The sequence below is a fragment of the Mus musculus genome, chromosome 10, assembly GCF_000001635.26.
Source record: "Mus musculus strain C57BL/6J chromosome 10, GRCm38.p6 C57BL/6J".
NCBI lineage: Eukaryota > Metazoa > Chordata > Mammalia > Rodentia > Muridae > Mus > Mus musculus.
In genome coordinates this window covers 85,049,087-85,065,081 of record NC_000076.6, presented here as the reverse complement: position 1 = coordinate 85,065,081, position 15,995 = coordinate 85,049,087, and the positions used below count along the sequence as shown (strand labels likewise).

The following is a 15,995-nucleotide window of genomic DNA, read 5'->3' as shown; positions in this document are numbered from 1 at the left end:
AATCTAAAAATCTAAAATATTGACACAAGACATCCAGGAAATCTGGAACACTATGAAAAGGCCAAACCTAAGAATAATAAGAATAGAAGGAGAAGAAATTGAGTTTCAAGGCCCAGAAAATATATTTTAACAAAATCATAGAAGAAAAAATTTTTTAACCTAAAGAAGGAGATGCCTAAAAAGGTACAAAAAACTTACAGAACACCAAATAGATTAGACCAAGAAAAAAGTCTCCTTGCCACATAATTAAAACACTAAATATACAGAACAAAGAATTCTTATATTAAATAATAATAATTAAATAAATATTTATATTAAATATTAAAAGCTTCAAGGGAAAAGGGTCAAGTAATATATAAAGGCAGATTTCTTAGAATTACACCCAACTTCTCAAATGAGACTCTAAAAGCCAGAAGGGTCTGGACAGATGTCATGCAGACTCTAAGAAACCACAGATGCCAGGCCAGACTACTATACCCAGTAAAACCACCACTATACCCAAAATCATTATAGATGAAAAAAACAAGATATTCCATGATAAAGTCAAATATAAAAAATATTTATCCAGAAATCCATCCCTATAAAAGGTACCAGAAAGAAAACTCTAACACAAGGAGGTTAACTACACCCATGAAAACACAGGAAATAAATAATCTTACACTAGTATGACAAAGGAAGGAAAGTGTGTACCTGCGCACACACACACAACCAACATCACCACCAGCAACAAAATTAACAGTCATTGATTATTGATATCTCTCAATACCCCCCCCCCCAAAAAAAAAGAAGACAGGCAGAATGGATGTGAATCCTACTGCTGGATATGAAAAACACACCTCAACATCAAAGGTAGAACCTGCCAAGGACCAACCTAGGCTTGGAGAAGGGTTCCTGAGAGAAAGGGTGTCTGGGAACAGTGAAACAAAGGACTCAAAATCATGGGTCACAAGCTGATGCCCTAAATTCTGCTCAAGGTAGCTCCCTAGATAGCTCTCTGTAGCTCTGTATTCTACTCCAGATAGCTTTTTTACTCAAGACAGCTCCCTGACCAAGACAGCTTTCTGCTAGAGATGGCTCTCTTGTGTTAGAGAAATTTCTAAATGCTCTCTGAATAGATCATAGGTTTTCCAATCAAAGTCAGAAAAAAATTATTGGATTTTCTGACCAAGTCAGAAATCCTGTTAGAAAAATTCTAAAAGTAACTCTTGGGTTTTCTGATTAAAACCAGAAAGCCAGAAAATTTTCTAAAATAACTGTGTTAGCTCCTAAAGCAGTTCTTTCTCTGGATAGCTGGTAGAAAACATTCTAAAAGAACTCTCTCTCTCTCTCTCTCTTTCTCTCTCTCTCCAGACAGCTCATCTAGATAGCTCAGTTCTCCCAGAACAAGGCCCAGTCTTTTATTTATATATCAATTCAGTCTCTTATTTACATATCAATTCAGTCATTACCATAAGCTCCCTTTTGGTTATTCCATGAATCAGCATCCCATTACCCCAGCCCCTTGAATCTTAGAGATAGCAAGCACATCTTTTTTTTTAACATTGCAAAAGAATTCAGAGATATGCTTGCTTTTGTTAAGCACAGATGATAAAATAACTGGATGGGATCCCACCCTTAAATTACCATTCCTAGCACACCTGAGTCTGAACCTAAACTCCCTCTCTCTCATGCTGACCTTTAACTCAGGAATCTGCCTGCCTTTATAAGCACAAACATCTCCTTTATTACTAGCTTTCTGTCAATCTGGTTTATAGTTCAGCAGCCTCTATTCCTTTAGATATGTGAAGCTCTTTATACAATTCCTATTGTATCTTTATATTTTACATAGTTGAGAAATTAAATATTTCTGAACTCATGTTTTTTTTAGTTCTTTCCCACAGTTTTGAGGGCTGTCCTGAAGGTTTCAGCACTTACCATCTTGCTGAGATATTAGCCATACCTTTGCTTCTGGGACTTATGCTGCCTCTGATTATCATGGAGTCATTAACATTAACAGGGAGAGCATTCCCTGAAGGAGGAACATGAAAATATGTGCATTATTACACAGACAAGCCTTATGCCCACAACAACCATTGACACTCGTGTAGCCCATGCCCTGCTAGATCTGTTGCCAGGGCAGGAACCATACCATGCTGAGGGACCCTAAGGGGTTTTCCAGTCCCACACTCTCCTTACATCATCCCCTTCCTGCCTGGGATCAAGGCTAGACCAAGTTCCATTCTCCACCCACAGGAACATTCTGGAGTAAAAAATTCTCAGAATGTACTGACTGATAGTTACCTGACCCTCTGGAAAGTCCCAGGTAGAGTTCAAATGCATGCCATGCTTGCTAGCCAATAGATTTAAAGGTAAATATACTTAGCCAGTAAGTTTGAACCGTAACCTTCCTGATGTAACCTGTGCCCCTAAAAAGTATAAAAACTGCTTGTAATAGCTATCCAAGGTTGCCTTCTAAGTAACTTGCCTTGAGGGACTAATTGAAGGTGGAGCTCAATGCACCAGAAAATAAACCTCTTGCTTTTGCATCCATCTGCATCTTGGTGTCTCACTCGGGGACATCTCAAAGTAAGTACCACTGACCGAGGGTTGGGGTCTTACAGTGCTATCCCTGTCATGGCCAAGGCAGATTTGGCAATTACCTCAGCCTAAAGGATTGGAGAAATATTTCCAAGCAAATAAACCTAAAAAGCAAGCTGATGTAGCCATCTAATATCTAACAAAATAGACTTCAAACCAAACTTAGTCAAGAGATGAGGAAGAACACTTTATATTCACCAAAGCAAAAACCCACCAAGATGGCATTTCAGTTCTTCATTGTTGTTTGTTGTTTGTTTATTTGAGACATGATTTCTTTGTATAGGCCTGTCTGTCCTGGATAATTAGTTCTGTAGACCAAGTGATAAGATTAAGCAATTCTGACCCAACCCTGAGATGGCTCCAGGAAAGGCCATTAGACCCCAAAGGAGAGCTTCATGTTCTTGGCCCCAGGATGATTTCCCAGAAACTACTCTGATAAAACACTTCTCAGAAAAACCATAAAATATACTGGCCAAAGGCCACCTGAGCTCCCTGGGGAATGAAGGTACTCTCCCAGGATGATCTGATATTGGCCCAGCCAATCAGCCAAAAGGTCATCACCAAGTGCCTAGCTGTTGTTACTGTAATCTACCCTCTAAAAAAATGTATAAAAGGGGCTTGAACGTTAGAATCAGGATGACCTCTGGTCTCTTGCTTGAAAAACTGCTGAAGGTTGATCCAGGTGCACCGGAAAAATAAATCTCTTGCTTTTGCATCTATATGAGTCTCATTGTCTCACCCGGGGTCTCCTGGTAGATAAAGACCCTCTGGGGCTTTACATCTGGGGGCTTGTCTGGGATCTGTGGCCCCTCCCCTACCCCTTGTGTGGGCACTCGATAATACTAGGATCAGAGTCCAGGCTTGAGCTCAGCTCTGAGTGTCTGAAGTGTGGAGAGCGAGTGAGCACGTCTCTGTTCTTTGACTTTCACTTTGGCTCTAGAGCAAGAGGGCTACTGAACAGGATCATCAATTAATGGTGGGCAGATGTGCCACATTGTCATAACAGTGGGAGGTCTGGAGGATGCTTCAGACTTGCCAGAGGAAGCCAGGAGGATTCTCCTCCTTTCTGAGCCTTCAGGTCTCAATTCCAGCCAAGTCTCACTCGAATTTGCCTCCTGAAGTCTTGGGGAGTTTGGTTACTGTGTTTGTTGATTATTTCATTCTGTGTTCTTGGACTTGGACTGACTCTAGTTTTGGACATGGGACAGATTGAGTCTACCCCTCTGGCTGAATATCTTAATGACACATTGGAAGGAAGTTAAGGAAAGAGGAGAGAACCTGTTGTAGTAAAAAAGGGCAAATTAGTCACCCTATGTTCCTCAGAGTGGCCTGCCTTTGGTGTAGGGTGGCCCCCCACAGGGACCTCTATTTGCCTGTCATCATGACAGTTGAAGGAAGGACTTTTAGTCAGGGACCACATGGTCACCCTGACCAGGTACCATATATAATAACTTGGAAGAATCTAGTTGAGGACCCTCCCCCCACCCCCATGGATAAAAGCCTTTCTTTCCCCCCAAGACCCACCTGGAAGGTTTGGGCTGTCAGGAAAGAGGAAACATGGGAGGAGAGATCCGGACCTGAGAGGTCAATCCTCCAAGACCCTTCAACAGTGGATCTGTTCCTCTTAGACCCTCCTCCTCCATATCCCCCTACCCTTGCCCCCGTGGCCCCACCAACACCAGCACCACCCCAGTATCCTCGGCCCATGTAGGACCAGGGCTGTTGTATCCCCTTTTACTGGAGGGAGCAGCGGGAGGAGAACCCTAACTTCCTGGTCTCACCATGAGGACCCAAAGTTGGACAGTCACCTCCCCTGAAACCATGGTGGCTCTCCCACTGAGGGTATTTGGGCCTCTAGATGATGAGGACAATCAGGCTATTCAATATTGGCCTTCTCATCTGCTGACCTATACAATTGGAAGTCTCAGCATCCCCATTTCTCAGATAATCTCAAGAGTTTGATTAATGTCTTTGAAACTGTCCTGTTTACCCATCAGCCCACCTGGGATGACATACAACCACTTATGAGGGTCCTCCTTACCACTGAGGAGAGAGAAAGGATCCTCAATAAGACTTGAAAGAATGCGCCCTTGGATATGTGGGCTCCCTTGGAAATCCCAGCAGTCATTGACAGAGGATTACCTTTAACTTGACCTGATTGGGACTTTAATTCAGCTGAAAGTAAGGAGCCCCTTAAGGTCTACCACAAGGCTCTGTTGGCAGGTCTCAAGGCAGCTGCTGAGCAGCCAAGGTACGTGAGGTTAGATAGGGATCAAATGAGTTGCCTGCTGCCTTTCTAGAGCAGCTCATGAAGGTATTCTGCCAATATACACCCCATGACTCCAGCAGTGAGGAGCACAAAACTACTATGACTTTTGCTTTTATAGGCCAGGCTAATAGAGATATCAGGAAAAGGCTTCAGAGGCTAGAGGAACTACAGGATAAGTCGTTGAAGGATTTAGTGCAGTTGCTGAGAAAGTCTACCATAACATGGAGACAGAGAAGGAGAAGGAACAGAGAAAAAGAAAGGAAGAAGATGAAAGGGAGATGAAAAAAAAAGTGACAGGAAAGGAATTTACAGAGAATCTTGGCTACAGTAGTCAGAGAAAGCAGAGAAGAGAGACCCTAACTAAAGAGAGACAGAAACCCCTTGAAAAGGGCCAATGCGCATACTGCAAGGAGAGGGGACACTGAGAGTGCCTCAACAAATGGAAGGTGGGAGCAGGAAATCCCAGGCCTTGGGAAAAGTGTCCCCAATGGCAACGGTGTTAGTCTGAGGGGGAGACAGAGACTAGGAAGGATGGGGTTTGAACCCCTCCTGGAGCCTTGAAAGTGGAGGGGAAGCCCACCCAATTCTTGGTGGATACTGGGGCCCAACATTCCATCCTCCTCCGAGCTGATGGGCCAGTCTCCAGCAAAAAATTGTGGGTCCAAGGGGCCACTGGGACTAAACAATATTCATGGACTTCCTGAAGAATTGTGGACCTGGGCATGGGCCAGGTATCCCACTTGTTCATGGTCATCCTTGACTGCCCCTATCCCTTGCTTGGGAGAAATTTGCTCTCTAAGATGGGGGCTCAGATCTATTTCCTTCCTGAGGGTCCTTAATTGAGGGGGCCCGCTGGGGAACATGTCCAGGTCCTTACTATTAGGCTGGAGGACAAATACAAATTGTTTGAGACTAAAGCCCAAAAGACAGAGGGTATTTCTTGGTGGCTGGAAAGTCCCCTCTTGCTTGGGCTGAAACAGCCAGGCTAGGACATGCATGTCTGCAGGTCCCTGAACTTAAGGGTGATCCCATTTCTGAGTGTTGGTACCTGATGTCTCAGAAGGCATAAGGAGGTATTAAGCCTCACATTGACAGGCTGCTACAACTGGGGGTCCTGCACAAGTGCCGTTCTGCTTGGAACACACCCCTATTGCCTGCAAAGAAGCCTGGTAATTAGAACCATCGCCCCATGCAAGATCTGAGAGAGGTAAACAGAAGAGTCCTAGATATCCATCCCACGGCGCCTAACCCATACACCTTGTTGAACTCTCTGCCACCATCCAGGACCTGGTACACAGTCTTGGATCTGAAGGATGCCTTTTTCTGCCTGTCACTGGCCCCAAAGAGCCAAGAGTACTTTGCCTTTGAGTGGAAAGATCCTGATAAAGAGCTGGCTGGGCAACTGACATGCACGCGGCTTCCCCAGGGCTTACAAATATGCCCACCATCTTTGATGAGGCTCTCCACCAGGACCTACATGAGTTCCAAGAAAAACACCCCCAAGTAACCCTTTTGCAGTACATAGATGAGTTCCTTATCACCAGTGAGGCCTAAGAACAGTGCCTGGAAGGTACTAAACAATTGTTAAAGGAACATTGTGGCCTAAACTTAGTGGCCTGTATAACTCAGGTACCCCAGATATTCCACACCAGTACCAAGTTGGAGATTGGGTATATGTTGAGAGGTAGTGTGCTGAAAACTTGGAAGTAAAATGGAAAGGGCCGTTTCTGGTGTTGTTGACCACCCTGACTTCTGTTAAAGTGGATGGAGTAACTGCCTGGGTTCACATAACTCATGTCAGACCAGCATCTGTCCCTGACACCAACTGGATAGCAGCCAGACACTCAAGCAACCCCCTCAAACTCAAGATCACCCACCCTTCTGCAAGGCCAGAGAAACCATGAGAGAGCTATGGTGTATCTTCCTTCTTGTGCTGAGCCTCAGCACCCCCCCCCCCCACACAACCCTACTAAAGTGACATGGCAAGTACTCTCAGCCACTGGAGATGTAGCTTGGTCCACTACAGAGGAATGTTTGCCTTATACCTGGTGGCTGGACTTTGCCTTTGATATCTGTAAGTTAGCAGCAGACCTTGACTCCTGGAATATCCCCACCCTACAGACACAGGGGCAATGCTGGGATTAAAGGTGTGTGCCACCACCACCTGGCTCTATTATCTATTTTTAGAGCATTTTCATCAGCTCAAAATGGTACCTCATGTCCACTAGCAATCTGTTGCAGTTCAGGAATGCCACTCAAAGCAAACACTGAACTCGGTTAAGCAAAAATAGTTTATTGAACACACACCATAATACTGGATGCTCAGGACCGCAAAAACTGGTTTGCTCCCAGAGTAGACTTTTTATAGGAAAATTCAGGATCTAAAGTTTAAAGGGCAAGGAAGGGAGCTGTAGGCTTACAAGGCAAAGTATCATCAGCTAACCTTTAGGCTGATTGGTCCTGAGTAAGGTGGGTGTGGGCTGGATGAGTGGTGAACAGGAGGATTTCAGAACATGGAGATAACAGAGCATGAGCATTATAATCATAACTTTTGGTTTATTAGTGGCATTCTTCAGTGTCAGCCACAAAAACCACAATGAGTTCATAATATAGGTGCAGGAAGGGCTGTCCAGTGATCAGCTCTGACTCAAGATTTTTTAGACATAACAGTTCATTTGATTTGATGGGTCCTATGTGGAGCTCTGTGGAATTTCTTAAGAATAGCAAACTTCAAACAGAACATTCAGAACAAAACAGTGTATGTGGTCAGCATGTCCTTGAGTCAAGTTATTTCTCCGTGTCAATGACTGGCAAGCATGTTATAGCAACAATATGAAGTAGCTGGCAGGCATGGAACAAAATGGCTACAGCTATGGGGCAGGAGTCAGACCATAACATAATCACATCCCATTTTCCTCATGTATTTCCAGTCCTAGGCAACCAGCAACTGGCTATGGGTTTTCTGGCTATGTGTTTTCTGGAGATGGGTTTTCTGGCTATGAGTTTTCTGACTATGGGTTTGCTATTCTAGAAAGTGCATGTGAATGGAAGCATGTGGCCACTTGGGTCTAGCTTCTGTTCATTTATGACTATTTTCAGGGTTTATGTTATGGCATTATAAAAGGTAATATGTTCTTTTTATAAAGCAAATGCAACTGTAATACCCATAAGAGACACTCTTTAAGACTGATTCATAAAGATTATAAACTAACAAGAATTTTTTTAAAAGAATAAGCCATTGTATATGCAGCAAATAAAAACAAAACAGAAGCTCATAGACAGACATGGTGGCACATGGCTGGAATCCCAGCATCTCAAGAGGCTGAGGGGAAAAAGCAGGAAGACCACATATTCAAGGTCAGTCTAAGCAGTTTAGGCAAGCCCTGTCTCAAAGCAGATTTCAAAATATTTGTGTGTGTGTGTGTGCGCGTGCGTGCCATCAGGGCCAGAAGAGCATGTCAAATCTCTTGGATCTGTAGATGATGTGAGCCATCATGTGAGTCCTGGAACCTGAACCTGGGTCTTCTGCAAAAGGAGCAAGTGCTCTTACCAACTGAGTCCCTCTAGATCCCTCAAAGTGTGTTTTAACTAACAAGGAATAGTGCAATTCAGCACTCAGGCACATCTTAGACAAAGCAAAACTCTGAACATTGACGTGGAGAATATACCTTTCAAGAACCTGTGAGACTTACAAACATTGGCTATATTTAAGCCACAGATTTTCTGAAAATTCCAAAGAGAATTAGTACAGATACCATTCTCTGATTATGACACAATAAAACTAGAAATTAATAACATTATTAAAATAATCCTCTGCTTTGAAACGATGTAACTATTTGACCATGTTGGATTAAAGAAAGTGTAAGAGGCTGGAGAAATGGCTCAGGGATAGCTTGCTCTTTCAGAGGATTCAGATTTGGTTTCCAGCACCCATGTAGTGGCTCACAATTGTATATAACTCCAGTTCTAGAGGATGTAGTGCCTTCTTCTGACCGTTGTGGGTACCAGGCAATCATGTGGTACAGACAGACAGACAGACAGACAGACATCCAAGGCACGTATACACGGAAGATAGAAATCTTTTCAAAAGTATTAATAAGTTGGGGGGTGGTGGCACACGTCTTTAATCCTAGCATTTGGGAGGCAGAGGCAGGCGGATTTCTAAGTTTGAGGCCAGCCTGGTCTACAGAGTGAGTTCCAGGACAGTCAGGGCTACACAGAGAAACCCTGTCTTGAAAAAAAAAAGTATGAATAAAACAGGTTGTAAAACAGTTATTTCTGGAGAGTACACAAAATTATACATATCAGAACTCACAGAGTATATAGTCAAATCAGTTATATACACTGAAACTCATCAGGTCAATACTTACATAAACTGTCAAGAACCGTAATAAGTAAAACATCTGGACAGAAGTTATAAAAGGAACAACTGAGTGAAAGGAAAACAGAATGGGGAAATTAATGGACATAGAAACAAGACATCAACGGGATTTTTTTCATAGTGCAGGGGGTTGAATGCAGGTCTTATGAATGCTTGCTGAGCAGTCTGTGACTGAGCCACATTCCACTTCCTGGAGAAAAACAAGAACCTTTATTAGACAAACCAATAGTACATTAGTAGCATTAAGTGTTCTATCACTCCTTCGAAGAGATACTGGTCTGGAGCCAGGCTTGGTGGCACACATCTTTAATCCCAGTACTTGGGTCTACAAAGTGAGTCCAGGACAACCACATCTCTGTTATACAGAGATACTTGTCTCAAAAAAAAAAAAAAAAAAAAAAAAAAAAAGAGGGGACACAGAGAGAGAGAGAGAGAGTCGGAGACGGGGAGGGGTAGGGGTAGGGGAAGAGGGAGAGGGAGAGGTCTGAACAGTAGGACATATGATAGTGTAAGACTCTGATGAGCCTTAACTACCAGGGACCTCCCCCACCCAACACCCTGCCAATGAACAACATAGAGCCAGGGAGTGATGCAAAAGCAAGAGGAATTTATTGTTCCAGCGTGCTGGAGTCATCCTGCACCTGAAGGAGAAGTGGCTACCCTTGGCTGCCCATTTGGCAAGTTTTTATACAGTTTTCAGGACTGGAATAGAGCATCAGCAACTAGGCACAATGGGATTGGCAGGCAGTGTGACTTTTAAACTGATTGGTTCTTAGGGAATGAGGTAGCAAGGGCTTCCCTTATCTGCGGGTGGCCAACAGTCAGTCCCCACTGTGGTCTTTCTGAGGAATGTAAAGAGCCTCTCCCTTCCAGAGGGGAGGGGTGCCTGGTGGAATTTTCCAAAGGTTCTGAGCTGACCTCTTCACCCCCCTTTTCTTGTACATGCTTCAATCCTGAAGTTATTGTTGGTATTTATAACTCTGTATTTCTGCTTTAAGTTGTACTGTGCCTATGCATTCCTTAGCAAAAGCAACCAATTGGAACAAGACATAGGGGCCAAAAGTCAAAAGTAAAAACAAGATGATTAAGGAGGGACCTACTAGGGAAGAGATCAGGGTGGTGAACCAAGGAGAATTGTTAAACCAGGATTCAAACCAATCTTAGGCTTGTTCTCTTTCTCTTTTCCAGTTGGCTAGCCCTTCTCTCACCTTGGCCATTGAATTTTAACTACCCCCGAATGGTCTCCAGTATGTGCTTCCCAATGTTTCACACTCCCAGGTAGCACAGAAAGAGTGGTTGGCCCTCTAACACTGATGGGCCAGCTACTGGCTTCTCCCATGTCAGGGACACACATATATGGGGGTTTCTCACAGGACACTCCTCAACTTTGGGTATCTGCACCTTAAGTCCCCCCCTCCAAGGCCATTCTGGGATACGGTTTAGGTTCCCTCCCCCCTGTGTCTCCAGGGTGGGGACACCTCAGGAGTCAAGGCCCACCGCTAAATCAAAGACAAAGTCCAATCACCAGATACAATACGGGTGTTCCTCTGTAGTGGACCAAGCCACATCCCCAGTGGCTGAGAGTACCTGCCAAGTCACCTTGGTAGGGTTATAAGGGTTGCCGAGGCTCAGCACTAAAAGATATACCATAGCTCTCTCATAGTTTCTCTGGCCTTGCAGAAAGGGGGTTCCTTGGGTGTCTGGCTGCTATCCAGTTGGTGTCAGGTACAGCTGCTGGTCTGATGTGAACCCAGGCAGTTACTCCATCCACTTTATCAGTAGTCTGGGTGGTCAGCAACACCAGAAACGGCCCTCTTCACTTTGCTTCCAAGTTTTCAGTATGATGTCTCTTAACATAGACCCAATCTCCAACTTGGTACTTGTGTGGAACCTCTGGAGTACCTGTGTTCTACAAGGCACTAAGTTTAGGCCACAATTCCTGGTGGCTGATCTGGAAAGCTTGCAATTGAGCCATAAGATCTTTGTCAGCCTGAAAAGTCAGTCTGGGGGGATCAAGAGCCAGGGTCAAGAGAGTAGGGTTCCCATACAGTATCTCAAAAGGGGTCAGATAAAAATGGTAGAGGGTGTTCCGGGCTCGGAACAGGGCCAGGAAAAGGAGTACTATCCAGTCCACACCAGTCTCCAAGGTCAATTTAGTTAAGGTCCCTTTTAGGGGTCTGTTTCATTCTCTCTACCTGCCCTGAGCTCTAGGGACAGTAAGCACAATGGAGCTTCCAATTAATCCCCAATATCTCTGCCAATCCCTGACTTACCTTAGAGACAAAAGCAGGACCACTGTCTGATCCAATTACCTTGGGCACTCTGAACCTTGGGAAATTTTCCTCTAATATCTTCTTAGCTACCACAGTAGCTGTTTCCTACTTGGTGGGGAAAGCCTCAACCCATCCAGAGAAAGTATCCACAAACACTAGAAGGTATTTATGACCATATTTTCCTGGCTTAGCTTCTGTAAAATTGACCTACCAATATATTCCATACCGTTCTCCCCTGGGTCTTTTGCCCTGTTTACTCTGGGCTTCATGAGCATTCACTTGCTGAAATATCTTACGCTGTTCTACCATCTCTCTGTTCCAAAACCTGAGGTCCATTATATATACTTTAGGTACTTTAACTGTTTGGACAAGATTTTTACCCCCTAAATGAGTCCATCTGTGCATTTGGCCTCTTAACATAGACCCAATCTCCAACTTGGTACTTCCAATAAGTCTTTTGCTTGCTCTCTGGGGAATACAAGTTTTCCTTCTTGTGTGTGCCATTGCCCTTCCTTCTCTAAGTAATAGCTGGTAGGGTGGCTAGCAATCTGAGTCTTTTCTTCTTCAGTATATTCTAAGTGAGGCCATCCTTTAGTCCAGTCCCATTTCCCCGGATAGGCTCCTGAATAGCCACTTGATCTATCTTTTGACTCTGGTGAGACTTTGCTACCAGGGACCCCCACCCCCACCCCACCCCGCCCCACCCCGCCCCACCCCGCCCCACCCCGGGAGTGAACAATGCAGAGCTAGGGATTGATGCAAAAGCAAGAGCAATTTAGCAAGAGCAATTTGTTGTTCCTGTGTCCCGGGGTCGTCCTGCATCCAAAGGAGAGGTGGCAACCCCAGGCTGCCAGTTTGGGGAGTTTTTATACAATTTTCAGGACTGGAATAGAGCATCAGCAACTAGGCACAATGTGAATGGCAGAACAGTGTGACTTTTAAACCGATTGGTCCTTAGGGAAAGAGGTGGCAAGTGTTTTCCTTATCTGCAGGTGGCCAACAGTCAGTCCCCACTGTGGTCTTTCTGAGCCTCTCCCTTCCAGAGGGGAGGGGTACCTGGTGGAATTTTCCGAAGGCCCTGAGCTGACCTCTTCAATGGTATCCAGAGGTCCCAGGCACAGACTTTTTGCTTCTCCTATGGGAAGATCCAACTATACAAGATAATAGGTGTCTCTTGGTTTTAAATCATCTCTCCTGTCTACAGAGAAATCATCTTTTTAGAATTAACTAACTAACTAACTAACTAACTAACTAACTAACTAACTTTACATCCCGCTCACTGTTCCCCCCCCCCCTTGTGTCACCCTCTCCCACAATCCTCTTCCCCTCCCCTTCTCCTCTGAGTGGGTAGGGTTCCCTGTAGTATCCCCCAACCCTGGCACATCAAGTCTCTGCTGTGTACTATCATATCATTGGAAAATAGCGATACTTTGACAACTTTCTAATTTGTATCCCTTGATCTTTTTTAGTTGTCTTATTGCTCTGGCTACAACATCAAGTACTATATTGAGTAGATAGGGAGAGAGTGGGCAGCCTTGTCTTGTTCCTGACTTTAGTGGGATTGCTTTAAGTTTCTCTCCATTTAGTTTGATGTTGGCTATTGCTTGCTGTAGACTGCTGTGATTATGTTTAGGTATGTGCCCCGTATCCTTGATTTCTCTAATACATTTAACATGAAGGAGTGCTGGATTTTCCCAAAGGCATTTTCATCATCTGATGAGATGTCATGTGATGTTTTCTTTCAGCTTGTTTATATAGTGGATTAAATAGATGGATTTTGTATATTGAACCATCCGCTGGTGTCGGGTCCAGCAGGGGTGGTTCCTGCCTCTGGGACAAAGACAGAGGAGGGGGGGGGTCGGGAGGGCCTCCTGGTTGGTTTGTTCATATTTTACATTCATCCTTTAAAGACTGCCCTCCTTGTTAACACTGTTAATGACTCCATGATAATAAGAGACAGCAGGAGTCTGGGAGGCAAAGGTGTGGCTAATGTCTCAGCAAAATGGTAAATGCTGAGATCTTCAGGACAGCCCTTAAAGGTGTAGAAAATGACTCTAAAAACATGAGTTTGAAAATATATAATTTCTCAACCATGCAAAAACCAAGGATGGAATATGAATTATATGAGGAGCTTCACAGACTTAAAGGAACTGAGGCAGATGCACTATGAGCCAGCCTGTCAGAAAGATACTAAAGAAGGCGTTAACGAGATTTAGGAGCCGGGTGTGGAGGTGCATGCCTTTAATCCCAGCACTTGGGAGGCAGAGGCAGGTGTATTTCTGAGTTTGAGGCCAGCCTGGTCTACAGAGTGAGTTCCAGGACAGCCAGGGCTGCACAGAGAAACCCTGTCTCGAAAAAAAAACGAGAGAGAGAGAGAGAGAGAGAGAGAGAGAGAGAGAGAGGAGAGAGAGAGGGGGGGGGGTTTAGGGAGTGGTGATTGGAGGAGATCCACCCAACTAAATTTTCTGTTTATGCTTACAAAAGCAGGCAAATTCCTGAGTTCAGGATCACGGTGGGAAACAGCAAGGTAGCAAGGTTAGGCCCAGGTATGATAGAAATGGTAATTTCAGGATGGGATCCCACCCAGCTAGCATACCACCTGTGCTTCAGAGGCCAGCAGATCTCTGAATTCGTTTGCAATGTTAAAAGAACCTGTGTGCTTGCTGTCTCCTAAGAATCAAAGGGCTGGGTCATAGGATGCTGAGTCACCGGATTATCAAACAGAAACCTGAAGTAAATGACTAGTATGATATGTAAAGTAAAAGACTGGGCTTATGATCTGCAGGAGATGAGATCTGCAGAGAATCTTTACAATAGTCAGAGAGAACGGGCTCAGAGAACTGTCTCAAGCAGAACCTAGAGAAAGAGAGAGCTGACTGGAGATCTCCAGAAAAAGCAGATCAGAGAGAGAGAGAGAGAGAAAAAAAGCAGATCAGAGCAAGAAGGCAGAACAGAGAGAAAGTGAGCTGGAAGGCTGTCTCCAGCAAACCATAGGCCAGTCAGCTTGCACACAATTTGACTTCCAGTCGTTTGTTTTCTCCTCTCCCAGACACCCCTTCCTCAGAACCCCTCTCCAAGTGGAGGCTGGTCCTTTGCATCCTGGGATAAAGCCTGCTTGATCATGGTGGATGATGTTTTTGATGTGTTTGTTGAGTATTTTTGCACCAGTGTTCATAACAGAAATCAATCTGAAGTTCTCTTTGTTGAGTCTCTGGGTTGTTTAGGTATCAGGTTGACTGTGGCCTCATAGAATGAGTTTGGCAGTGTACCTTCTGCTTCTATTTTGTGGAATAGTTTCAGGAATAGTGATATTAGCTCTTCTTTGAATGTCTGATGGAATTCTGCACTAAAACCATCTGTGCCTTTTGGGGGTGGGTGGGAGACTTTTGATGACTGCGTCTATTTCCTTAGAGATTATAGGACTGTTTAAATAGTTTACCTGACTGTGGTCTAACTTTGGTAAGTGGTATCTGTCTAGAAAAACATCCATTTTGTTTAGATTTTCCAATTTTATGCAGTATAGTCTTTTGAAGTAAGACCTAATGATTCTTTGAATTTCCTCAGTGTTTGTTGTTCTGTCTCCCTTTTCTTTTTCTTTTTCTTTTTTTTTTGGGGGGGGGGGGTTGAAACAGGGTTTCTCTGTGTAGCCCTGGCTGTCCTGGAACTCACTTTGTAGACCAGGCTGGCCTCTAACTCAGAAATCTGCCTGCCTCTGCCTCCCGAGTGCTGGGATTAATCCCTGTCTCTTTTGATTAATTTTGGTTGAAAGTCAATTTCATTAGACATTGGGATGGCTACTCCAGCTTGCTTCTTGGGTCCGTTTGCTTGAAAAACTTTTCCAGCCTTTTATTCTGAGATAATGTCTATCTTTATTGTTGACATGTGTTTCTTGTATGTAGCAGAATGATGGATTCTGTGTTTGCATCCATCCTGTTAGCATGTGTCATTTGGGGGAGGGGGGATTTAGTCCATTGATGTTGAGAGATATTAATGAGCAGTGATTGTCAATTCCTGTCGTTTTGTTGTTGTTGGTGGTGGTGGTGGTGGTGGTGGTGGTGTGTGTGTATTTCCAGGGAAGCATCTTCATCCCAGGAGCCCCCAGCAGCTTCCCATGAGCCTATACTCTTACTGTCTGGTAGGTACTTTTTTGCTTGAATACCATTTATCTTTAGTTAGTACATTTCAGCAGTTGTAAAGGGTCAGGAGCTCTGTAGGAAACTTGATGGCCAACCTAGAGTAGCCGATATTAACACATGGGATGCAGTGTATATAAACCGAAAACATAGGAAACATTAAAGACAGAATAAAGTGCAAAAGGAAAAATAATAAGAACAGAAAATTGTTTAATAATTAATAATAATAGAGACTATTTTACAAGTTAGTGGTAATGAGCTTGAAGATGTGAGTGTAAAACTGCTTTAATTATAGAAAAATGGAATGTACTTTAGAGTATACAAGCCTAAAAGAACTACTTTTCATGAGATAAATAAAGAAA

General features: G+C 44.0%; 1 pseudogene; it reads right to left on the bottom strand.

Moving 5' to 3' along the window:
• Nucleotides 1-1,150: 1,150 nt before the first annotated feature.
• Nucleotides 1,151-1,207, bottom strand: Gm51826 (annotated as a pseudogene).
• Between the last annotated feature and the right edge of the window lie 14,788 nt (nucleotides 1,208-15,995).